At 37.3% G+C, this 26,762-nt stretch overlaps 2 pseudogenes across 1 annotated transcript; both read left to right on the top strand.

Annotated features, from left to right (window-relative positions):
* The first annotated feature begins 149 nt into the window (after positions 1–149).
* Positions 150–19,664, top strand: LOC114222542 (C-type lectin domain family 4 member A-like; annotated as a pseudogene). Its single transcript, XR_015768820.1, has 5 exons — positions 150–505; positions 3,125–3,241; positions 16,746–16,898; positions 18,391–18,505; positions 19,513–19,664. The product of XR_015768820.1 is annotated as a C-type lectin domain family 4 member A-like (transcript).
* A 1,404-nt stretch (positions 19,665–21,068) lies between these two features.
* On the top strand, positions 21,069–21,339 carry LOC114222541 (barrier-to-autointegration factor pseudogene; annotated as a pseudogene).
* Positions 21,340–26,762: the final 5,423 nt, after the last annotated feature.

The raw sequence follows: 26,762 nt of genomic DNA, 5'->3' as shown, positions 1-26,762 counted from the left end.
TAATTATGTTTGCATACAGATGTACACAAATATTTGAATTTCATTCTTGCTGGTGAGTTCAGATAATACAAGTCTCAGAAAAGATTTCTCCAATTGCTTAGTTTCCATTTGTTTACTTCCTGTTTTTTTTTTTTTTTTTTTGATCTGCCCTTTGAGTTCCTAAGTTCCTACTTTTATTACACTTGCTGACATATGATTCTATGCTATGATTAAATGCTATGATTCTCCCTGTGTTGGTCCTGGGGATTGGGCCTCTCTCTGAGGTTTTTAATTTTCATGAGATTCCTCTTAGGGTTATTTGCGTATCAGGGGCTCCTGTTCTTGATAGGAAGTATGACAAGTTGCCACCATGTTCGGGTTCCATTTTGAGATGTGTAAAGGAAGAGGTTAAAAGGATTTTTTGAACAGAGCAGATTTCTCAATATGACTTCAGAGACCACTTATGCTGAATTGAGTTTCAAAAATGAATCCAAGTCCTCAAGCACCAAATCATGGCCTCCTGCAGGTAAGAAGCATTTTCTGGTGGTCAGAGTTTATGATGAGATGAAGGATGAAGAGAGAATACTATAAATGAAGCATAGGTAATGTTAGTTACTGCTTCTCTGGCTGCAGTTGGGACACATTGGATTCTGAGTTGCCTGAAGATAAGCATTAAGGGGGTGTACAGTTATACTCTTAACAAAATTGAGGTGTGACAAATCCACCACAGTCCCGAGCTAAGGAGAGTGCTAATTATGCTGAGAAGTTGTTCTTCTGTACTTTCTGAAGCTGAGTGAAGTACAGTCAAGAGATTGGGTACAGGTCTTGAAACCATCAGCCCAAATGCACGGGCTATTGATGGATTAGCAGGCTCAGTTGGAGGGGAAGAGTTTGAGTAGAGAATGTTGTGGGTGTATTTGTTAGTACCGGACTGAAGTGGAACCAAAGACCGTTGCATATGAAAGAAGAGAAAGTTACAAAGAGAGTCTCTAACATTACAAGGGAAATTGCCCTGCATTCAGAAAATCTATTGCATACCCCACTTGTCAATACCTCATAACTTTGAGAAAACAATTCTTTTTATTTCTTTATGGAGGTATGATTGACAAATAACATTATATAGTAGTCCCCCTTATCTGTGGGAAATATGGTCCAAGATCCCCAGTGAATGCCTGAACAGTGGATAGTACTAAACCCTATATACTGTGTTTTTTTCCTATGCATATATACCTATGATAAAAGTTTAATTTAAATTAGGCACAGTAAGAGATTAACAGCAATAACTAATAATAAAACAGAACAATTATAACCATATATTATAAAAGTTATATGAATATGGCATCTCTCTCAAAATATTGAACTGTATTCACGTTTCTTTTTCTTGTGATAATGTGAGATGAGAAAATTCTTATGTGATGAGATGATGTGAGGTGAATGACAGAGGCATTGTGACCTACCTACTGTTAGGATCATCTGCCTCCAGACCACAGTTGACCGCAGGTAACTGAAATCATGTAAAGCGAAACTGTGGGTAATGGAGGGGACTACTGTCTTAGTTTCAGGTGTACAGTGTAATGATTTGATTTTTAAAAAATATTTATTTACTTGACAGAGAGAGAGAGAACACAAGCAGGGGGAGTGGGAGAGGGAGAAGCAGGCTTCCTGCTGAGCAGGGAGCCCGATGCGGGGCTGGATCCCAGGACCCTGGGATCATGACCTGAGCTGAAGGCAGACGCTTCACGACTGAGCCACCCAGGCGCCCCTGATTTTTGTATATATTTGTGAAATGATCACTAAAATAAGTCTAGTTAACATTCATCACCATAGATAGTTAACCCAATTTTTTTTTCTCGTGATGAGACCTTTTAAGAGTTAATCTCTTAGCAACTTTCAAGTATGTAATAATACTTAATAGTTGATAACACTGTAATAATCTAAAGCATTAACTATAGTAAACATGCTATACATTACAACCACAACTTCTTTATTTTATAACTGGAAGTCTGTACCTCTTAATCCCCTTCCCCCATAACCCACCCCCCGCCCCGCCGCTGGCCATCACCGATCTGTTGTTCTCTGTTATCTGTGAGTTTTGCTTTGTTTTGTTTTTCGGATTCCACAGATCAGTGAGGTCATTTGGTATTTGATTTCTCTGACTTATTTCACTTAGCATAATGTCCTCAGGGCTCATCTGTGTTATCACAAATGACAAGAGTTCCTTCTTTTTTTATGGTGGAATAATATTCTATTGTATATGAATATCACATTTTCTTTGTCCATTCATGGATGGGTGGACACTTAGGTTGCTTTCCTATCTTAGCTACTGTAAATAATGCTGCAGTGAACATAGGAGTGCATATATCTTTTTGATTTAGTGTCTTTGTTTTCTTTGGGTAAATATCCAGGAGTGAAGTTAATAGATCATATGAAATTTCTATTTTTAATTTTTTGAGGAACCTCCGTACTGGTTTCCACAGTGGCTGCACCAATTTACATTCCCACTAACAGTGCATGAGGGTTCCCTTTTCTCCATATCCTCACTGACACCGTTATTTCTTGTTTTTTTGATACTACCCATTGAGAAAATAATGAAATAGTGACTTAACCATTAAATAGTGACTAAAAAGTTCTGACCATATTTTAAGAATGTGATGAGGGAATGAGTATAATAAAGATTTATGTGCTATGGCATTATTTAAAGTAGTTAAAGTTGGGAACAATCTGGAAGATTATTTACGTATCTAATGAAATACTTTGCCACCATAATAGTGTTAAAGAAGAAGATAGGCTTGTATGAAAAATGTTCATGGTATAGTATATAAGAATATGGTTGGTCAGAAACCAGTATATATGGTATGTCAATCATGTGGGAAAATGTGTATGTATGTATGTATGTATATACACTTTGAAAAATTACTGGGAGGATATATACCAAAACATTAGCAACAGTTATCCTCAATGGATACTGTGCTTTTATATATTTTCTGAAGTTTCTACAATGAACATTATTATTTTTCTCCTATTTTCATATTATTTCAAATGTCATATCGTTGGCAATACTATGTCATCCAAGAAGAGGGAGAAGGAGAAGGGAAGTAAGAGCTAGAATTTATTACTGATGAAACTCATTTGGTTTCTCCTTCAGCTCCCAAAGAGAAGACCAGCCCACACAAAAGTAACCCCAGCTTTCCCAAGCTACTTTTTGCCTCGTTGCTGGTACTTCTGCTGCTATTGACAATCTCATTTTTTATCACTTTTATCAGTAAGTACTCATCTGAATCTGTGAGGAATGTCTGTCTTACATAAAGAGATGACATCCATTAGATACTGACATTTAATGATGGGTATATCCAGAAATCTGGAAAAGAGGTCTTCTTTGGGGTTGGTGGGGAGGGACACAATTAATGGGAATCTGTTAGGAATTTTGTTACTTATTTGAATTTAGTTTATAAAAATAATGGAATCCACTCTTTAGAGAAATTGAAGAGTACATGTGTGTACATGTGTTTGTGTTTAGAGAGACATCTATTAGGCACCATTTCTACCCTAGATAGTTGTGGTAGATGAGGACAAAGCTATATTTGCCTATTAGTGTTTATAAGGCCGGGGGTTTTTGAGTGCACGGAGACATATTTTGAGATGAGCAGGTGGATAAAAAGAGATGGGCAGAAATGTTCCAGGAAGAGTTTGTCTGTCCTGCCCAAGACTGTAAGATCTAAAAGCCAATTTAGCAAATAAGTGGATTTCCTCGTATCTTTGGCTTTAAGAATTTGTTGAATTTTTAAAAGGCATGAGAAGTAGTTAAGCCAGTATGTGGTGGGTCAAGGAGCAAATGTGAGATAAGGAGGAAAGAAAGAGAAAATTCACTTTCTAGAGGGAGAGATAAGTTATTTTTAAGTTGTGAGTATATTGGTGTGGTGAGGAATAAGAGCCATTTAGGAGTAGATAGATTAAAGGAAAGAAGATGAAGAAAATAGTGCCTATTCCTCCTGATTAATGTTGGATTAAAAACAAAATTCTTACTCTCTAGGTAACCCAGAACTCCTCAGAATTAGCTCATTTCCCCCACAAGGACCTATGCTGTGTACATCCTCAGAAGTGTTTGTCCTCCATTCTCCCACCTCCAAGGCTTAGCCTTTGCATTTAGTATTGAAGGAAAATATGGATAAATCTCTTTGCAGTCATTCTAATAGAACTATCATGTCCTCTTTCAACTACTCATCTTTCAGCTCTTCCTGGAGAAATCTATGGTTTCAAAATCAGTAGAATTAGGATTACATTGAATGTGGGGTGATGAGACATCTTTTCCGCAGTCAGGATCCTTCTCAAACAATTGGGCATTTGTAGATCTTGTACAAGGAAGTAACAATAGAAGGCAAAGTCATAACACTACCAGGAAAATGAATGACCTTTTTTTTTCAATGTTTTTTCAAAAGTATTCTCAGCTTCTTGAAAAAAAAAGACTACAAAAGAACTCACACAGAATTGGAATGTATGAAAGAAAATTTGACCATGGAAGGTAAAAATTAATGTGCCTATAATTCATTGGTTGACTGTACTATATAAGGATACTAAGTCAATATTTTCAATAAGATTCACAGGTAGATCATACTAAGAAGTTGAGTCTCATGGTCATTTCAAGCTCTAAGTGTAGAAATACATAAGACCTGAAATTCTTATATGCATATCTTTATCTGTACAATGAAATAGTCTTCATTGTGGAGCTGGCTGTTTAAAACCATGGGTAATCTCTTTATGGAATGATTGTCCAGCCACATCTTTGGTGTTCTCTCCAGAACACACTTTCTCAGTTTTTATACTATGGATAGGCTGAGAATTTTCCAAATCTTCAAATTCTGGTTCCTTTTTGTTTAACACTTTCTTCAATTTATCTCTTTCCTCTTGCATTTTACTATAGGCAGTAAAGAGAAATCAGGCCACAGCTTTAACACTTTGCTTAGAAATCTCCTCTGCTAAATATCCAAGTTTATAAGTTCTGTCTTTCATAAAACATTAAACACAACTCCCACCAAATTCTTTGCTATTTTATAACAAGAATTGCCTTTCCTCCAGTTTCCAATAGCATACTTCTCATTTCCATCTGAGACCTTACCAGAAGCACTTTAATGTTCATATTTCTACCAACATTCTTTTCATTATAGGATATCTATATTCTTTGAGATGATAGGAGCTTTCTCTACAGCTCTCTTTTCTTTCTGAGCCCTCACCAGAATTACCTTTAACATCCATATTTCTACTGGCAGCTCTTTCAAGGCAACCTAGGCTTTTACTAACAGGCACCTCAAAACTCTTCTAGCCTCTACCCATCATCCAGTTCTGAAGCCACTTTCACATTTTTAGGTATTTGTTACACTCCACTTTGGTGCCAAAATCCTTATTAGCCTGTTTGGCTGCCGTAACAAAATATCACAGACTAGGCGGCCTAAACAACAAATTTATTTTCTCATGGTAATGGACGCCAGAAGTCCCAGGTGACATAAGAGTTGGTTTCTGGTGAGGCCTTTCTTCTTGGCTTGAGACAGTCACCTTCTTGTGTGTCCTCACATAGCCTGTTCTCTGTGTGAATGGGGAGGGAGAGCTTTCTGGTGTCTCTTCCTCTTCTTATAAGAACATAAGTCCTGGGGCACCTGGGTGGCTCAGTCAGTTAAGCACCTACCTTCAGCTCAGTCACGATCTCAGGGTCCTGGGATTGAGCCCCGCATCGGGCTCCTTGCTCAACGGGGATCCAATTCTCCCTTTCACTTTGCCTGCTGCTCACCCTGTTTGTGCTCGCTCTCTCTCCGTCAAATAAATAAAATCTTAAAAAAAAAAAAGAACCCAAGTCCTATTGGATTAAGGCCCTACTTTTTTTTATAACCTCATTTAACCTTTATTACTTCCTTGAAGTCTACCACTGTAGTCACATTGAGGATTATAACCTCAGCACATGAATTTTTGGGGAACACAATTCAGTTCAAAACAAGTTTCTATGTAATTTATTGGAAATTCTTGTGTATGTGGTATTTGTTTCTTCTATCCTGTTTATTAATTTATTCAATCATGTATCTGTATCATCATGTACTCATGGATATTTATCTTATACTTTGGGTTGCAATCCAATACTATATTTATTTTGTTGCTCAAATTGTTCTGCCTTTGCCACTGGGAGTTATTTCAATTGGTTCCTGTGGCCCTTAGACTTGCCCCCATCAATGTGTTGTTATGCTTTGTTTTTGAGCACTTCCTTACTTTCTGGGACTGTAAGATTCTCTGGGCTTATATTGTATATTTCCTGTCTCAGTCTTAGAATCAGCTATTTCTCTGTGGAGCCATGGCTCCTGTTACTGAAGAATGGTATTGGAAACCAATATTTGGATACTAGGTATGCTCATTGCTACTGAGGTGTTATTTCTTTTAGGCCCCCTCAGTTCACAGAACAAGGAAATATATATGTGTGTACTAACCTGTGCATGTACATATATTGATAAATATTTATACTGTAACTATGTATCTGTAATAGCGTACACATCAGTTTTTACTGATGTCTGAAACTTTCATTGATTACATTGCATCATTCTAGCCTACTCCCCTTGATATCTTTAATGACCACTCCAACAGAGAGAAATCTGGTTCCCATCATCTGCTCAGTACATTTACATAATTATTCATTTCCAGTTAACACATATAGCAGTATCAGAGTTGTAAACTCAAACCACCATGGGAAACAACTTTATCAACTAGAATAGAGTGCTTATGTGCAGTTTCTTTTGTCTTTAATCCATTCCATTTCCAAAGTTATTGCGGTCATCCTACCCACCCCTAGTGTGGTTGTTTCCAACACTTGTAATATAGTTAGAGTCTCTTGTCACAGTTTTCATTCTTTCATGGACCCCTGGACCTCCTAAATGAATTTTTAAAATTTGCATGCAGGGCACCTGGGTGGCTCAGTTGGTTAAGCATCTGTCTTCGGCTCAAGTCATGATCCTGGAGTCCTGGGATTGAGTCCTGCATCGGGCTCCCTGCTCAGTGGGCAGCCTGCTTCTCCCTCTCCCACTCCCCACTGCTTGTGTTCTCTCTCTCACTATCTCTCTCTGTCAAATAAATAAATAAAATCTTTAAAAAAATAATGTTCCACTATATATAAATACCACATCTTTTTTATCCATTCATCTATCAGTGGGACACTAAGGTTACTTCTATATCTTGGCTACTGTAAACAATGATGCAATAAACATAGAGGTGCATTTATCTTTTCTTTTTAGTGTTTTTGTTTGTTGGGGAGTGTCCGTACTCAGTAGTGGAATTACTGGATCATATGATATTTTTATTTTTAATTTTTTGAGGAACCTCCATACTGTTTTCCATAGTGGTTATACCAATTGACATTCCTATCAGAGTGCATGAAGCCTCCCTTTTTTCCACCTCCTAGCCGACACTTGTTATTTCTTGTCATTTTGATGTGAGCCTATCTGGCTGGTGTGAGGTAATATCTGACTATAGTTTTGATTTGCATTTCCCTGATGATTAATGATGTTGAACATCTTTTCATGTGTCTGTTGGTCATTGTATGTCTTTGGCAAAATGTTTGTTCAGGTCCTCTGCCCATTTTTAGTAGGATTATTTGTTTCTTTGGGTGCTGAGTTGTATAAGTTCTTTATATATTTTGAATGTCAACCCCTTATTGGATATATCATTTGCAAATATCCTTTCCCATTCACTAGGTTGCCTTTTTGTTTTGTTTATGGTTTCCTTTGCTGTGAAAAGCTTTTTTATTTTGGTATAGTCCCAATATTTCATTTTTGCTTTTGTTCCCGTTGCCAGAGGAGATATATCCATAAATATGTTGCCAAGGGATTACCATCCCTATTTTTTCTTTTAGGAGTTTTATGGTTTTAGTTCTCACATTTAGGTCTTTATCCATTTATTTTCATGTATGGTGTAAAAAAGAGGTCTAGTTTTATTCTTTTGCATGTTGCTGTCCAGTATTCCCCACACCATTTATTGAAAAGATTGTATTTTTTCCTCTGTATATTTTTGCCTCCTTTGTCATAGATTAATTGACCATATAACTGTGGGTTTATTTCTAGGCTTTCTGTTCTGTTCCCTTGACCTATGGGTCTATTTTTGTGCCAGTACCATACTGTTCTTATATAATAGTGTTGTAGTGTATCTGGAAATGTGAAATTGTGATACCTCAAGCTTTGTTGTTGTTCTTTTTTTTTTTTAAAGATTTTATTTATTTATTTATTTGAGTGAGAGTGAGAGAGCACAAGCAGGGGGGAGCGGCAGAGGGAGCAGCAGAGAGAGAGGGAGAAAGCCTCCCCAATGAACAGGGAGCCCAGTGCAGGATTCAATCCCTGGATCCTGGGATCATGACCTGAGCTGAAGGCGGATGCTTAACCAACTGAGCCACTCAGGTGCCCCCAGCTTTGTTCTTTCTCAAGATTGTTTTGGTTATTCCAGGTCTTTTGTGGTTCCATACAATTTTAGGATTATTTGTTCTAGTTTTGTGGAAAATGCTATTGTTATTTTGATAGGGATTACACTGAATCTGTAGATTGCTTTGGGTAGTATGGACATTTTAACAATATTAATTCTTCCGAGTCATGAGCATAGTATATCTTTGTATTTGTGTCTTCTTCATTTTCTTTCACCAATGTCTTATAGTTTTCAGAGTATAGGTCTTCTACCTCTTTAGTTAAATTTATTCCTAGGTAATTTACTCTTTTTGGTGCAAATGTAAATGGAATTGTTTTCTTAAATTTTCTTTCTAATATTTTGTTATTAGTGTGTGGAAATGCAACAGATATATATATATATATAATACAATATATTGATTTTGTATCCTACAACTTTAATGAATTTATTTATTGGTTCTAATAGTTTTTTGGTGGTCCTTAGGATTTTTTGTACGTAGTATCGTGTCAACTGCAAATAGTGACAGTTTTACTTCTTCCTTACTAACCTGGATGCTTTTCATTTCTTTTTCCTGTCTGAGTGCTGCAGCTAGGACTTCCAGTACTATGTTGAATAAAAGTGGTGAAAGTGGACATCCTCATCTTGTTCCTGATATTATAGGAAAAGTTTTCAGTTTTTCATCATTGATTAATGTTGTTAGCTGTGGGTTTGTCATATTTGGCCTTCATTATGTTGAGGTACATTCCCTGTAAACCCACTTTGATGAGAGTTTTTGTCATGAACAGATGTTGTATTTTGTCAAATACTTTTTCTGTATCTGTTAAGATGGTCATATGGCTTTTACCCTTCCTCTTTATTAACATCATGTATCACCCTTGCTTTCCTGGAATAAATCCCACTTGACTGTGGTAAATGATCCTTTTAATTTGTTGAAATCAGTTTGCTAATATTCTGTTGAGGAATTTTGCATCTATGTTCATCAGAGATACTGGCTTATAGTGGTTTTTGTTTTTGTTTTTGTTCTTGTTTTGTTTTTAGTGTCTGTCTGGTTTTGGTATCAGGGCCTTGTAGGGCAAATTTGGAAGTTTTCCTTCCTCTTCTATTTTTTGGAATGGTTTGGAAGAATAGATATTAATTTTTCTTTAACTGTTTGGTGGAGGGGTGTCTGGGTGGCTCCGTCAGTTAAGTGTCTGCCTTCAGCTCAGTCAGTTAAGTGTCTGCCTTAAGGGTCCTGGGATCGAGTCCTGTGTTGGGCTCCCTGCTCAGTGGGAGAGTCTGCTTCTCCCTCTGCCTGCCGCTCCCCCTGCTTGTGCTCTCTCTCTCTCTCTGACAAATAAATAAATAAAAATCTTAAAAAAAAAATGTTTGGTGGAGTTCACCTGTAAAGCCATCTGGTCCTGGACTGTTTTTTCTTGGGAGGTTTTTGGTTACCAGTTCAATTCTGTTATTAATAATTGGTCTGTTCAAATTTTCAATTTCTTCGTGGTTCAGTTTTGGAAGATTGTATGTTTCTAGGAACCTATCTATTTCTTCTGGACTGTCCAGTTCGTTGGTCTTCAGTTTTTCATAACATTCACTTATAATTCTTTGTATTTCTGTTGTGTCAGTTATTTCTTCTCCTTTATTTCTGATTTTATTTGAGTCCTCTCTCTTTTTCTTGATAAGTCTGGCTAAAGGTTTATCAATTTTATCTTTTCAAAGAACTAGCTCTTGTTTTTATTGATCTTTTCTATTTTTTTTTAGTCTCTGTTTCCTTCCTTCTGTTAGCTTTGGGTTTTATTTGTTCTTTTTGTAGTTCCTTTAGGTCTAAGTTTAGGTTGTTTACTTTAGATTTTTCTTGTTTCTTGAGATAGTCCCATATCATTATATACTTCCCTCTTAGAACTGCTTTTGCTGCATCCCAAAGATCTTGGACTGTTATGTTTTCATTTTCATTTGTCTTCCTGCATTTTTAAATTTCCTCTTTGATTTCTTGGTTGGCCCCTTCATTGTTTAGCAGCATGTTGTTTAGCTTTCACATGTTCTTTTTTCCCAGTTTTTTCTTGTAGTTGATCTTTAGTATTATACTGTTGTGGTTGGAAAAAGTGCTTAATATGATTTCAGTCTTCTGAAATTTACTGAATCTTGTTCTGTGGCCATGTGATCTATCCTGGAGAATGATTCATGTACACTTGAAAAGAATGTGTGTTCTGCTGTTTTTGGATGCAGTATTCTGTATATATCTGCTAGATCCACCTGGTCTAATGTCATTTAAGACTACTATTTCCTTGTTGATTTTCTATCTGGGTGACCTACCCATTGATGTGAGTGTGGTGTTGAAGACCCTTGCTATTATTGTATTACTCTCAATTTCTACCTTTATGTCTGTTAATATTTGCTTTATATATTTAGGTGCTCCTATGTTGGGTGCATAAATATTTATAACCGTTATGTTCTCTTGTTGGATTGGTCCCTTTATCATTATGTAATGATAGAAGTATGCCCTTCTTTGTCTCCTGCTACTTGTTTTCAGGTCTCTCTTGTCTGATACAAACTTTGCTACACTGTTCTTTTTCTTCTTTTTCATTTGCATGGGGTACCTTTTTCCATCCCTTTACTCTCAGTCTGTATGTTTCTTTAGGTCTGAAGTGAGTCTCTTACAGGCAGCCTATGGATAGATCTTGTTTTTAATCCAATCAGTTACTCCATGTCTTTTGATTGGAGCATTTAGCCCATTTTTACATTTAGACTAATTGTTGGGGCGCCTGGGTGGCTCAGTCAGTTAAGCATCTGCCTTTGGCTCCAGTTGTGATCCCGGGGTCCTGGGATTGAGCCCCGCATCGGGCTCCCTGCTCAGCGGGCAGCCTGCTTCTCCCTCTCCCTCTGCCCCTCCCCCCCCCGCTCATGCTCTCTCTCTCACTCTCTCGAATAAATAAAATCTTTTTTTAAAAAAACCCCAAAACCCCAAATTAAAGTAATTATTGGTAGGTATGTACTTTTTGCCATTTTGTTAATTGTTTTCTGGTTGTTTTGTAGTTCTCTGTTCCTTTCTTCTTCTCTTGCTCTCTTTCCTTGTAGTTTGATGACTTTCTTTAGTGTCATGCTTGAATTTCTTTCTCTTCATTTTTTGTGTATCCATTACAGGTTTTTGGTTTGTAGTTACTATTAGGTTCATATATAGCATCCTATGTGTATAGCAGTCTATACTAAGTTGATGGTTGCTTAAGTTCAAACACATTCTGAAAGTACTAAATTTTTACTCCCTCCTTTACATTTTGTGTATATGAGGTTACGTCTTGCATTTTTAAATTTTGTGTATCCCTTGATTGTTTTTCATAGATTTAATTGATTTTACTGCTTTTTGTTTTAACCTCCATACTGGCTTTATAGGTGATTAATTAAATTTTTTTAAGATTTTATTTATTCTTTTGAGACACAGAGATACAGAGAGAGAGAGAGAGAAAGCATGAGCAGGGAGAGAGGCAGAGGGAGAGGGAGAAGTAGGCTCCTCGCTGAGCAGGGAGCCCAATGTGGGGCTCGATCCCAGGACCCTGGGATCATGACCTGGGCTGAAGGCAGACACTTAACTATCTGAGCCACCCAGGTACCCCATAGGTGATTAATTAAATCTTTGCTATATGTTTGCTTTTACTGGTGAAATTTTTTCCTTTCATAATTTTCTCACTTGTAATTGTGGCCTTTTCTTTCCACTTAAAAAAGTCCCACTAACATTTCTAGTAAGGCTGGTTTAGTGGGGATGAATTGCTTTAACTCAGTTTGTCTGGGAAACTATCTCTCTTTCAATTCTGAATGATTGAGTATTCTTGGGTAGAGTATTCTTGGTCATAGGTATTTTTCTATTTAGCACTTCGAATATATCATGCTGTTTTCTTCTGGCCAGCAAAATTTCTGCTGAAAAGCCAGCTGATAGCCTTTTGGGATTTTCCCTTGTATGTCAGTTTTCTTTTCTTTTTCTGCTTTTAATATTCTCTATTATTACATTTTGCCATTTTAACTATTATGTGGACTTTTTTTTTGAGATTATATTTATTTATTTGAGAGAGAGAGAGGGAGAGCATGAGCAAGGGGCGGAGGGGTAGAGGGAGAAGCAGACTCCCTACTGAGGAGGGGGCCCGATGTGGGACTCAATCCCAGGACTCCAGGATCATGACCTGAGCCGAAGGCAGATGCTTAACCTGAGCCACCCAGGCGTCCCTCCTTCTGAAGTTTTAATGTGGATTTCTTGTATACAACATATAGCTGAGTCTGGTATTTTGATCCATTCTGACAGTCTTCGTGTTTTAATTGGTGCATTTAGACCACTGACACCTGAAGTGATTATGGATACGGTTTTTATCAATATCTATCATATTTGTTATTGTTTTCTATATCTTGCCCTTGTTCTTTGTTCCTTTTTTATCTTTCATTCACTCTTACTCTCTCTTTTGTGGTTTTGAGAATTTGATGTGACTCTGTTTTCATTGCATTCTTAACATATCAGTTATACTTCTTTCTTATTGGCTGCCCTAAAGTTTGCAATATACTTAATACAACTAATCCAAGTTCACTTTCAAATAACTATACATCTTTGTGTACAGTGAGAGTATCTTAAAATAACAAAATAATTTTAATTCCTTCCTCCTGTCTCTTGTATTATTGCTCCCATTTATTTCACTTACACATTAGCATACATAATCAAATACATGGTTGCCATTATTATTATTATTTTTAAAGATTTTATTTATTTGACAGAGAGAGACACGAGAGAGGGGAACACAAGCAGGGGGAGTGGGAGAGGGAGAAGCAGGCTTCCCTCTGAGCAGGGAGCCCGACGCGGGGCTCGATCCCAGGACCCTGAGATCATGACCTGAGCTGAAGCCAGATGCTTAATGACTGAGCCACCCAGGCGCCCCCTCCATTATTATTTTGAACAAACAAAAGATCAATTAAGAATATAGATCAATTAAGAATATAAAAATATGTTTTTATTTTACCTTCACTTATTCCTTTTTTTGATACTCTTACTTTCTTTATACAGATCCATGTTTCTGACCTATATTATTTTCCTTCTCTCTAAGAAGTTCTTCTTCTAACATTGCTTATAAGTCAGTTTCTACTGGCATCAAATTCCCTCAATTTTTGTTTTTCCAGAGAAGTCCCTATTTCTTCTTCACCTTTGATGGTTAATTTTGCAGGGTACAGAATTAGGGTGATAGTTTTTTTCTCTCAACACTTTAAATATTTCATTCCATTCTCTTCTTGTTTCTGTGGTTTTAGAGAAGTCTGATGTAATTCTTATCTTTGCTTCTCTGAGGAGGTGTTTTCCCCCCCTCTGGCTTTTTAGAATTTTTTTAAATTATTTATTTTTTAAATTTTTAAAAGTTTTTATATACATTCTATTTAACATACCATGTAATATTAGTTTCAGGTGTACAATATAGTGATTCAACACTTCCATAGGATTTTTCTTTATCTTTGATATTCTGTAGTTTGAATATGATATGTCTAGATGTAGTTTTCTTTGGCATTTATCCTGCTTGGTGTTCTGTGAGCTTTTTGAATCTGTGGTTTGGTATCTGTATTAATTTGGAGGAAATTCTCAAATGTTATTGTTTCAGTATTTTTTGTGTTCTATTCTCTTTTTATTCTTCTTCTGCTGTTCCCATTATGCATATGTTACACCTTTTGTAGCTGCTCCACATTTCTTGGATATTCAGTTCATTCCCCCCTCCTTCCCCACCTCCCACGTTCTTTTCCTCTTTTTAGTTTTGGAGGCTTCTATTGAGATACCCTCATGCTCAGATTTTTTACTCAGCTGTGTCCAGTCTAATAATGAGCTCACTAAAGACATTCTTCATTTCTGTTACAGCATTTTGATCTGATGTTTCTTTTTGGTTCTTAGAATTTCTGTCTCTCTGCTTACATAGCTCATCTCTTCTTGCATGCTGTCTACTTTGTTCTTTACAGCCCTTAACATAGTAATCGTTTTAAATTTCTGGTCTGAGAATTCCAACATCCCTGCTACATCTGCGTCTGGTTCTGATGCCTGCTTTATCTCTTCAAACTGGGGGATGGTGGGATGTTGTTTGTTTTTTAGTATGCTTGGTAATTTTTTCTTGTTAGCTGGATGTGATGTACTGAGTAAAAGGAAGTGCTGTAATTAGACCTTTAGTAATGTGGTGGTATGGTGTGGTGAAGGGGAAGCATTCTGTAGTCCTATAATTTTGTCTCATTCTTTTAGTGAGTCTTTGCCTCTAGACTTTCAACTTAACAGTGCTTCTCAGCTCTTCTAATTATTTCCCTTAAAGTGGAACAGGATCGCTAGAGTGGGTATTTTCCCTTTCCCTAACCAGGCTCTGATAAAACCATAGCAGGTTAGGCTCTGGTTACATAGTTTTTCCTGAGGGTAGACTTTGTTAAAAAGAACAGAATGCTTTGGTATGTTTTGCCCCTCCCCTTGCCAGAAGCACAAGGGGAATTTTCTCAGATAAACCTGGTAGAGCTCCAGAAAGTAAAACTCGCAAGTTTTTCCCTCCTTCCCCGCCATTGACTGGATTACCCTGGAGTTTTTATCTCTCAGATTTTCCAGGCTGAGCTTCCAGCAATTCAACAATCACAGTTCAGGTTTCCCTACCCTGGGATTTGTTCCCACAGAAGTTTTGGCTCCTGGATTTTTGCTTCAGTTAAGTTGTGATCCTCTGTATTTGTCTGTATGCATAATTTTGAGAGTAGTGTCTTAGCCTGTGAAGAGTTGTTGATTTGCAGTTTGTTCAGCTTTTTACTTGTTGTTAGGATGGAATGGTAATTTTGACCTTCTTTCATGCCAGACTGGAAACTGGAAGTCTATTTATTTTTTTAGTCTATTTTGTCTCTGTTGTTTGAGTAATTTCTGTTATTCTTTCAGTTCACTGGTTTTTCTGTCCTCTCCATTCTGCTGTTGAGCCCATCCACTGAGCTTTTTATTTTATTATATTTTTCAATTATAAAATTCCATTTGGTTTTCATTTATATCTCTAATTTGTTGGCTGAAATTTTCTATTTCTTTTCTGAGGTATTCTTTTTTTCCATTTGGTTCAAACATCTTTGTACTTTCTTGTTGAAGCACCTTTGTTATGGTTTCTTTAATATTTTTGTCAGAGGGGCAAAAGGGGGCAGAGGGGCTCAGTCAGTTAAGTGTCTGCGTTTAGCTCAGGTCATGATCTCAGGGTCCTGGGATCAAGTCCTGCATCGGGCTCCCTGCTCAGCGGGGAGCCTGCTTCTCCCTCTCTTCCCCGCTCATGCTCTTTTACTATCTCTGTCACTCTCAAATAAATACGTAAAATCTTTAAAAAATTAAAAAAAAAAATCTTTGTCAGGTAATTCTAAGTTTTCTTTTATCTTGATAATGGCATGTATTTATTTTCTTTTTTAAAAATTAATTTTGAAGTTGAAAACAGAGCTACCCTATGACCCAGAAATTGCACCACTGGGTATTTATCCCAAAGATACAAATGTAGTGATCCAAAGGGGCACATGCACCCCAATGTTTATAGCAGCAATGTCCACAATAGCCAAACTATGGAAAGAGCCTAGATGTCCATCAACAGATGAACGGATAAAGAAGATGTGATACACACATACACACAGGAATATTATGCAGCCATCAAAAAAATGAAATCTTGCCATTTGCAACGACGTGGATGGAACTAGGGGGTATTATGCTAAACGAAATAAGTCAGAGAAAGACGAGTATCATATGATCTCACTGATATGAGGAATTTGAGAAACAAGACAGAGGATCATAGGGGAAGGGAGGGAAAAATGAAACGAGACGAAACCAGAGAGGGACACAAACCATAAGAGACTGTTAATCTCAGGAAACAAACTGAGGGTTGCTGGAGTGGAGGGGGGTGAGAGGGATGGGGTGGCTGGGTGATGGACATTGTGGGTATGTACTATGTGAGCGCTGTGAATTGTATAAGACTGATGAATCACAGACCTGTACCCCTGAAACAAATAATATATGTTAATAAAAAATTTTTAAAAAATTAATTTTGAGAACTTGTAATTCATGGTATGATGGATGATTTTCCATTGAAACCTAGATATTATTGTGTAATATCTAAGAGTCTGGATCTTCTTTAAGCCCTCTGTTTTAGCTGGCTTTTTCTGACACCACTCTGGCAAGGGAGATGGGACCCTGCCTTGTTACTGCCTGATATAGGTAGACTTGATCTCCTTGACACCTGATTGGTGGGCTCCTTGCCACTTCTGGGTGAAGATGCAAGTTCCAGTTTCCATGAGGTCTTCCTTGGTCCTGAATTTTGATAATACAACACACTTAAACTTTTTCTTTTTTATTGGACATCTGTGGCCTTCTGTCAATACAGAGAAAGATTGGAGCTGCTGCCCAAAGGCCTGGAAGTCATTTAGTTCCAACTGCTACTTTATTTCTACTATAACAAGAGATTGGACTGAGAGTGAGAGGAACTGCTCAGAAATGAAGGCTCACCCTGCTGGTGATAAACACCAAGGATGAACAGGTACTTTCTTTTTTTTTTTCTTTTAAGATTTTATTTATTTATTTATGAGAGACAGAGAGAGAGAGAGACAGAGAGAGAGAGAGAGAGAGGCAGAGGGAGAAGCAGGCTCCCAAGGAGCAGAGAGCCCGATGCGGGACTCCATCCCAGGACCCTGAGATCATGACCTGAGCCGAAGGCAGACGCTTAACCATCTGAGCCACCCAGGCGCGCCTAACAGGTACTTTCTAATAGATGATGGAGTCAGGAGTCCTGCCTAGTTGTTGTATACCTCTCTTGTCTAAGGAGTTTTTTTTTTTTTTTTTAAAGATTTTGTTTATTTATTTGACAGAGAGAAAGCACAAGTAGGCAGAGCTGCAGGCAGAGGGAGAAGGAGAAGCAGGCTCTCCGCTGAGCAGGGAGCCCAATACAGGGCTTGGTCCCAGGGCCCTGGGATCATGACCTGAGCTGAAGGCAGCTGCTTAACCAACTGAGCCACCCAGGTGCCCCCTGTCTAAGGAGGTTTTTCACTGTTTTGGAATATTGGTGGTATGGCAGAAGGCTTTTAATAAAACTGATAAGAAAGGCTGCCTAAGCCTTCACATGCTACACCTTCTTCCTATTTCCATAAAACTAATCTCTCCCAAAATAAGTTGGGGGATTTAAAGTATCATGTGTGGGGTTTGAGTTGAAGAATGAAAATATTTTAGGCTGAATATCAGTTTATTATTTCAACCTGTAAATATTTTATAAATTATTAACTATTTCACTGAGAAAGGGGTATTATAGCAATAGAGAAACAAAGTTCAATCATGAAGAGTCAGTCAACAATCAGGAATGAAGTTAAAGAATTTATGAAAGGAAAATGATTTAATCTGCAAAAAATTTTTCATGCATGACTTTGAAGAATACCACCTCTTAGTGAAAGGCGGAAGTGAATCTGAGATGAGAATTCATTATGATCTTGGATAGAAATTGCTTCCATTTGTGTTGAACATTGCTGTATTCTGGATGTTTATGTCTCCCCCAAACTTCATATGGTGAAATCCTAACCCCCAAAGATGATGGTATTTGGAGGCGGGGCCTTTGAGAAGTGCTTAGATACTGAGGGTGGAACCTTGATGAATGGGATTTGTGTTCTTATAAAAGAGACCCCACCCAGCTACCTCGCCCCTTCTACCATGTGAAGACACAGGGAGAAAAAGCTGGCCTTCACCTGACCATGCTAATACCCCAATCTGGAATTTCCAACCTCCAGAACTGTGAGAAAGAAACTTGTTGTTTATAAGCTACCCAGTCTGTGGTATTTTGTTATAGCAGCCTGAGCAGACTAAGCCAAGCATCACGCTCACAAATGATCTCTTTGATCCTGCACTGTTCAGCCAGAGAAGACTTAGGCTTCTGGGCAGGGCCCCCGTGTCGCTCTTCCTGGATCCTTTCCTTTTCTTCTCTTCTCCCTAAGGCTGTAAAGATCTACCTGAATACACTAAAGGCTATAACTCTTTTCTTCCTTTAGGATTTTATCTTCCAGAACCTGGATACATATTCTACTTATTACATAGGCTGTCAAACCCAAAGGGAAAAAGAGATTGGAAATGGGTTGATCAAACATCATACAATGAAAGTGTCACGTGAGTACAGAATTAGATAAAGGAATCCTGAGCCCTGGATCATGCAGGGATTTTAGAGTGTTAAACTATCAGCTCTGAAGATAAAATAGCTTACTCTTCTTTCAACTCTTGGGTTAAATAATTTTATTTATTATCTCATTTAATCATCACAGGAACTCTCTGAAGCACACAGTATTATTTTTCCCACTGTAGAGGTGAGGAAATTGAGTTTAGAGAGTTTAGATAACTCAGCAAAGATTATCCAGCATTGGCAACAAATGATCCTCAAATCCAGCTCTGTTTGACACTGAAGTCTGTACTTTTAATCACTACATTACATATCTCTAAATATAACAAAAATTTATGTCAATTAAGATCATGGCCAATTATTGATTTAATATTTCTCATAAAGCAAAGGAGCTAACTTCTGATAGTTACAATATCTCATATTTCCGTAGGTCTTTTAAAATTCTTAAATACTTCAGTGCGTTTTAATACAATACCACCTTTGATCCTCCTATCACTGTGTGAAACATATAGGAGTATGACTCTAGTCTCTATTTTTTAGATATGGAAATCAGGGAAATTTAATTACATATCTAAGATAACTGGGATCTTAGCAGATTTAGGGGTTTTAACTAGTTCTTTGGACTCCAAAAGCAATATATATATAAAAAAAGGAAACAACTATAATGATACTTGGGACTGGGATGAAATCTTTCTTTTCCATCATTTAAGGGAGCTTATGGATTGGCAGTCCCTTGGGAACAGAACATAATGATGGACAAATAGAAGGGCTATCTGTTAGGAGAATGTTTAATGCAATAAGATGACACAATACTGGGTGATGTAAGTTTTTGAGAGAAATGCCAGAGCTTCAGGTGGAGGAGAAACTGCATGAGAATTGGAGAAGGAATGATTTGGGCATATCTGACCTTGACTTCCACACAGTTCAGCCCAAGCCCCCTCCCTTGCCCTTTTCAAAGCACTGTTTGAAGAAACAACCTCATCCATTTTTTCCCTTTCAGATTTTGGCACTTGGGTGAACCCAGTAATCTTGATGAGGGTTGTGTTATGCTACATTTTTGTTATCTATCAAGAAAATGGGGCTGGAACAATGTTCCTGGTAATGGACATCGCAAGTCGATTTGCAAGATGATGAAGATCTACTTATGAATGGGAACATTCTGCATGAACATGTAGTTGAATTGGTATCCACTATTACAGAGATAGCTAACTTGCTCTTTTTATTCATGTGTAAGTCTTGTGTAAGGAATCTTCATAGCATTTTTCAGTAGGCTGTCACCTATTCCGTTTATGATAGAATCAGTATACATATTCATTCATTTGTGCCTTCTCCATGTGTAGAGATCATACTGGAGAGCACTTTTGCAGACACATGGAGGAAGCATGAGTATCCTTTCCAAATTTTTGTTAGAGAAGTTAGATATTTTGCTAAGGAGTTAGATATTGATAATAATTATATGATGGGGTTCCTCCATCTGTCTGGATTTTTTTTTTCCTGAGGTTGGTCAAAAGCGAAATAATCCTGTTACTTTCCATTACTCTCAGACATATTTATTACCTTTAACTGAAGCATATTATGTGACAGTTGGAATGTGATATCAATGGAAGTTAAGTTCCAGCTTTGTCCCAGTAGACTATTTGGGGTTCTTAACATTCTCTGTTCAGTCTTAGACTGTCATTTAACATCAGTGTACAGTCGAAGGGAAATCAGAAATTGAACATTAGAGATTTAGAATTAGAAGTTATTACTAGTGAGTTGACGTAGATTTATAATCCCTAGTTTTTTTCTTTGCTTCAGTTTTATAGTTTTTGTGTGTAGATTGCCACTCAGAATGGCTCCTGGTTTATTCTTGTTTCCCTTTTCACTGAAGTTCTTAGTGACCATTTTATTTCTACTACAATATATAAAACATCATATTTTCAATAAAGTCTGTTATTCATTGCTTTCATATGCTAATTATAATTGATCATAATAAAGCTGATTCTAGCCATGGCTATCCCAGTGTGACCTCTTGAGATTATGCCCTGATTATCTTGATGCAACTGAGTAATTACATTTGCCACTCATTTCCTGACTGTATCTAAAAATGAGTTCTTTTTATACAGTTCTGATCTTATCCATTGTATGTAGAATTTACCAGTTTATTCTTCAGAGAGCAACTTACTTACAATTCTGGAAGAATTCTAGGGAAGCCTTACTTACAAAGAGCTTTTCCCATTATTATTTCAATAATACAGGGTTGGAGTGAAGGGCAAAAAGAACCCCTTACTAATGCTTTTGATTGTCAGAATAGAGGGTGTGCTTGAACTGAAGTGCAAGGGAGAATTGGTTACATTAGTTACTGCTGGGACTTTAACCTCCACCTTACATTTTATGAATGTGATTCAGATCCTATTTTCTTTAACTTTCCATAAAGCACCACTAAATCAAGATTGTAGGTAACAGAGTTTGTGTAAGATTTGTGTTTAAGGAGTGATACTAAAATGAAGAGGCAAGCCGGGTGGTGGGAGGAGCCGTTACAGGAAGGAGCCGGAGCTGCCGATTAAGCTGATCAAGATGACAACCTCCCAAAAGCACCGAGACTTTGTGGCAGAGCCCATGGGGGAAAAGCCAGTGGGGATCCTGGCCGGGATTGGTGAAGTCTTGGGCAAGAAGCTGGAGGAAAGGGGCTTTGACAAAGCCTCTGTGGTCCTTGGCCAGTTTCTGGTGCTAAAGAAAGATGAAGATCTCTTCCCAGAATGACTGAAGGACACATGTGGTGCCAATGCCAAGCAGTCCCCAGGACTGCATCGGGTGCCTTCGAGAGTGGTGCGACGCCTTCTTGTGAGGCTCTCTTGGGGAGCCCCCAGTCCCTAGCCCCAGCATTGAGTCTCCAGAGTTTGCAGCCGCATGGGGATTCTTCCCCTGTCCTCTACAAAGGAAGAGATTGCTGTTGTACTCACTTCTGATGTACTCCAAGGTCTTTTGGGAGTTCTCTCCCCTCACCATTTCAACTTTTTTGAAATTCTCACTCTTGCATGCATCTCCCTTCTTGCCCTGCCAGTTTCGTGTCAACAATTATCAGCTTTTCTGAGTGGATTCCTGGCCCTTCCTTCACCCCCTGCCCCCACTGGTCTGTTTTATGCTATTTGGCTCCTTTTTTGGCAGAATAGTCACTGTCCTTGTGAAGTTTTTTAAATCAATAAAGCCAGTGGCCTTCAAAAAAAAAAAATGAAGAGGCACCTAGCTGACTTCAAATGAATAGACAGAATTGTGAAAAATAAGATTGTTGCTTTAAGCCACTAAGTTTTGGGGTGGTTTATTATTCAGCAATGTATACCTGCAACACCTTTGAATTATATTAGTTTTGAATCAGATTCTGCAAAATAATGAAACATATTCAATCACATTGCTGTCTCTAAAGAGATTGACAGTTATAAAGTGAGAATAGATTAATTTTGTCATTAGTAAATAAAATGCAAAATTAAAGTGTTTATTTTTTATACAATTTCTTATTCTTGCGTAGTAAGCATATTATATTACATCATAGGTGTGTGGTTCTTAAATAAATATTTGATACTAAGTGTGCATATACAATTTTTCCAATTATTTATTTATTTATTTAGAGCGAATGAGCAGGGGGAGGGGCAGAGGGAAAGGGAGAGAGAATCTCCAGCAGACTCCATGATGAGTGCACAGAGCCCAGTGTGGGGCTTGATCTCATGACCCTGAGATCATGACCTGAGCTGAAATCAAGAGTCAGATGCTTAACCAGCTGAGCACTCCTTTTTTTTCAAATACTAAGTATGACCAAACAAAAATTGTTTTCAGACCACTGTTCTAGAAAGTGGATTTTAAAATGTTGATCAAAGTTTAGGTAATTGTTCTCTTTGAGGTAAAAGAAAAATACAGACTACAGACAAAAACTATTTCAAGAAAGTATGTTTATGTTGGTTTATTAAGCAGATATATTTAAGACTATGAGTGAAATATACTTAGAATTTTAGGCCCTATATTCATCTTTATGGTTGCTATTAAAAACAAACGTATAAACAAATAAATCTACCAACACTTGAAGCCCTTTTAGTCAACCTGCCACTTAGTAAATGGAATAGGAGGCAGTAACAGTGGAATCTTTAGTACCAGGGAAAATACTTCTGCCCATTGGAGCAAAGATGATCAGCCTGGATGAGTTCTCTGAAGGTGGGAATCTGCTGACACATGACAACCCTTCAGGGTTTGTTAATTTTGTCTTGATGATAATACTGAAACATAAATTAAGTTTTGTCTTTGCCAATATAGAAATCATCCATGGTACCTACTTTGCCAAAGATGAATTCAGTGACTCAAGGATGGAAGAAATAATGTAGTAATCCAACTGTATTAAGCCAAATGTCAGTTTAAGTATCACATTCTCTCTACAAAATGAAATGCTCTACATCAGTTAAAATTGTTGCAAACAAAACTATATAATAAAGAACCAGTATTTAGTACTGTGGTACATATTGTTGGTCTATTTATACCTTCTTCCTTAGAAACAAAACTTTGATGTTATTTAGAGAGTCACTTTCTTTCATGCAGCCCAGGTACCTTGTGACCTTTCAGCTCTGTGAATGGATACTGGTTAGTCCAAGGCAATCAAAACAGTCATCCTAGTGGTTGGTTTAGGAATAGGCACAAATTGCACATTTGCCAGTGAATTAATCACCTCTCCTTGTTCTCTGATGAATCAGGAAGCTAATCTCCCTCTCCCAAAGAATAGGAACAGAGAAGTATGTAGTCCTGCCTGCTACTGATCGTCATTGTATCACTATGAGGGGAACTAGATTTAGGATGACAGGAACACCATGGATGGAAGAGTAGAGCAATGGAAAGAATCTGGTTTCTTACGGGTATTGTTGAGCCACTGAATCAACTATTCCTGAAGCATATTCTACTCTGACTTTTTAATAATTAAAGGTAATAAATTTTCTAATTATCTAAGTCTGATTAAATCTTGACTGATATAAAACAGTATATTATTTTTAGTGACCAAACTTTATTGAGAATGCAATAGTCTAAAGGAAGAAGCTAACATTTTTAGAGCATGGTTCAGTGATTTTTGTTTGTTTTGGATTCCACTTATGAGTGGAATCATATAGTATTTGCCTTTCTCAGTCTGATATGTTTCACTTAGCATAGTACCTTCTAGGTTCATCCATGTTGCCTCAAATGGCATGATCTCATTTTTTATGGCTGTATAATTTTCCTCTGTGTGTGTGTGTGTGTGTGTGTGTGTGTGTGTGTGTACACACCACATTTTCCTTGTCCATTTGCCTATTGATGGACACTTGGGCTGCTTCCATAATTTGGCTATTGTAAATAATGCTGCAATAAACATAGGGGTACAGATATCCCTTCAAATTAGTATTTTGTTTTCTTTGGCTAAATACCCAGTAGTGGAATTACTGGATCATATGGTATATCTATTTTTAATTTTTTGAGGGGAACTGCCCTAATTTTTTCCACAGTGTCTGTAGCAATTTACATTTCCACCAATAGTGTACAAGGGTTCCCTTTTCTCCACATCCTCACAAACATGTTATTTCTTGTCTCTTTGATTCTAGCCATTCCGATAGGTGTAAGGTGGTATCTCATTGTGGTTTTGGTTTGCATTTCACTGATAATTAGAAGTGTTGAACATCTTTTGATGTGTCTGTTGGCCAAGGGAAATTAGTTTTCAATAAAAATATATAAAAATATATAATTTTTGTTCCTGCACTTGTGAAAAAAATTCTTTAAATGGATCTGAAGTTTTCATCAGAATTTCAAATGGGTTAGTGACCTAGAAGAGTTTCATTATTTATCTGGGTTGATTTCAGTTTCCCAACATGTTAATTTCACTACTATAGTCCTCTTATAAGGGCTAAAGAAAAACAAAATCATTTAAGGTTACCCAAATAAACCGGTCCACTTCTAGTAATGGAGAACTATTTTGTTGTAACCAACCCTTGTAACAACAACAACAACAAAAACTAGCCAGAGATAGTTGGCCTCAAAGCATTGGGGAGCTATCATGGCACTGAAGACTTGAGGCACATAACCTGTCTGGATCCATGAACAATGATCTGCCATTCTTCCCCAAATTTCTTGGAATTAGGTAATCCCCAGCATCTTGATATAATCCCAAAGGATCATCCCAAGAATGACTTATAGGAAATTTCTTATCTGCCAGTGGTAATAAGAAACAATAATAATCTCATAAATTGAAAATAATGAGATGCTATATATCTTGTACATGTGAGTCTGTATACCAAAAATATCTTCTACACATTTGTTTGGAAAAATATCTAAGTATCTCTTAGAAGGTAGTGCTTGCCACCAACTATTGATTTAATTGTCTTTAAGTTCTTAAACAAGAGAATCAAACTGGGTCTACTTAGTTAAATCATGGACAATAATTTTCAAAAGGGCAACCCAGTGCTACTTTCTTGAAAAGGGATTTGGTTCAAATTGCTGATTCACTTCTGATGTCCCCTTTAAAAGAGTTCAAGCCGAAAAAACAATATGTATTTTGACTCTAATAGTATGTGATTTTATTTTTAATCTGTGTAAGTTATTATCTTTTCCATTGCTAGTTTTTGCTTTACTCCCTTATTAGACTGAAATATGCTGCATTTATCTGTACATCTGACCTGAACCTACCACAAGTCTGCTTTTGATCCAATCTCCCATTCTCCCTATCAATTTTTGTCTTATATTTTGATGTACTACTCCTTTTTGCTTTTGCTCCTACCATCTCAGCACTCTATTCAAAGGCTTGCTACTGTAATCTAGAAATGTATACAGGACAAAGGAATAGAGCACAGGGTTGCCAATGGTCAAGAGCAAAAAGTGACTTGGAGAGCATACATTGGAGATGGGAAAGGAAGCAAATAGGTCTTTAAATTGATTTTCCTATAAATATATATAGGGTTTACAAGAACTGTTTTCTTTGGAACATCAAGTGAATTAGTCCTTGGGTTTATGTTTCTTTATCTCTGAAGTGAACTGGAAGCAGATGGAGATGTTTTATAACCACTTCTTCTTTCCCCCTTATGACTTGTTGTATCTCTAACCAACCCCAGGGAAAATTTTCTGGGGTTCTCAATATCTATTTTAATATTAGCTATAACTATTCCATCACTTTAAAAGCTTGTTAAGTTCAATATGTACCTATCCATAGCAGGGTTTTTTTGTTTGTTTGTTTTTGTATTCAAGATTGCTCACTTGAGAATGTAGAGATATTCATGGTATTAATAAAGAGAAAGATCTACATTCTAGAGAGTGTATGTTATGAAGGATCCCCAAGCCCTTGAGTAATTATAAGGAATTAATGAAGCCTGTCTTTGATGTTATAACCTTTTTGAGCTCCCCCTTTCCTAATCAGGGAGATAATAAAAGATTACTAAACTATGCCCAATATTGGACTTGATGCAATAAGAATGTTTCATTGCTTTTGCAGATACAGTACAGAATCTTCCATTTTGCAATCATATTCCTGAACAATGTCTGTGGATCTTTATGTAATTTCTATATTAACCCTCATTATTGAAGCCATATCTAGTCAGTCAGAGTTTTGCTTACTTCCTAAGACACTGTTCAATACATGGATTAAGTTTTCCCTAAAATCCAACATAAAGGTTGCCTTGTGAGTACTTAAGACCTACAAATAAATTTCTTTTAGGGCATATGAAATTTTCTATTTTGTATGCCAGAATAACTAGGAATCAGAGAGAGAAATTTTATGTCAGGAATTGAACACACGATCTGAATGCTCTTGTGAAAATTAGAATGGACAGTTTTGGATATGTGTCTCAATTTCCTCTTTTTTAAATTTTTTTAAAAAGATTTTATTTATTTGACAGAGACACAGTGAGAGAAGGAACAAAAGCAGGGACAGAGGGAGAGGGAGAAGCAGGCTCCCTGTTGAGTAGGGAGCCTGATGCAGGGCTCAATCCCAGGACCCTGGGATCATGACCTGAGGCAAAAGCAGACGCTTAACGACTGAGCCACCCAGGTGCCCCCCAATTTCCTCTTTTATTTTTCCCAATATTTTTAAATCACTAGAAACTTTAGTCCAAACCACAGCTTCTCCTTCAAGGTATGGTTTATACTGGAAGTATCTTAGCCTTATAAGAGTGTTTAGCAGTTTGTCTTTGATCTCTTTGAATGAAGCGGAGCTCTAGTTGACATCTTCTGAGAAAGAGTCTGAGACATCTTCTGAATACAGGGAGCTCACGTAATGGTACG

This window comes from Eumetopias jubatus, unplaced genomic scaffold (genome assembly GCF_037043125.1).
Source record: "Eumetopias jubatus isolate StellerSeaLion01/CBP00866 unplaced genomic scaffold, mEumJub1_p1.0 scaffold_8, whole genome shotgun sequence".
NCBI classification, from domain to species: Eukaryota; Metazoa; Chordata; class Mammalia; order Carnivora; family Otariidae; genus Eumetopias; species Eumetopias jubatus.
The sequence above is the reverse complement of the archived record's forward strand: the minus strand, read 5'-3'. Positions and strand labels throughout refer to the sequence as shown.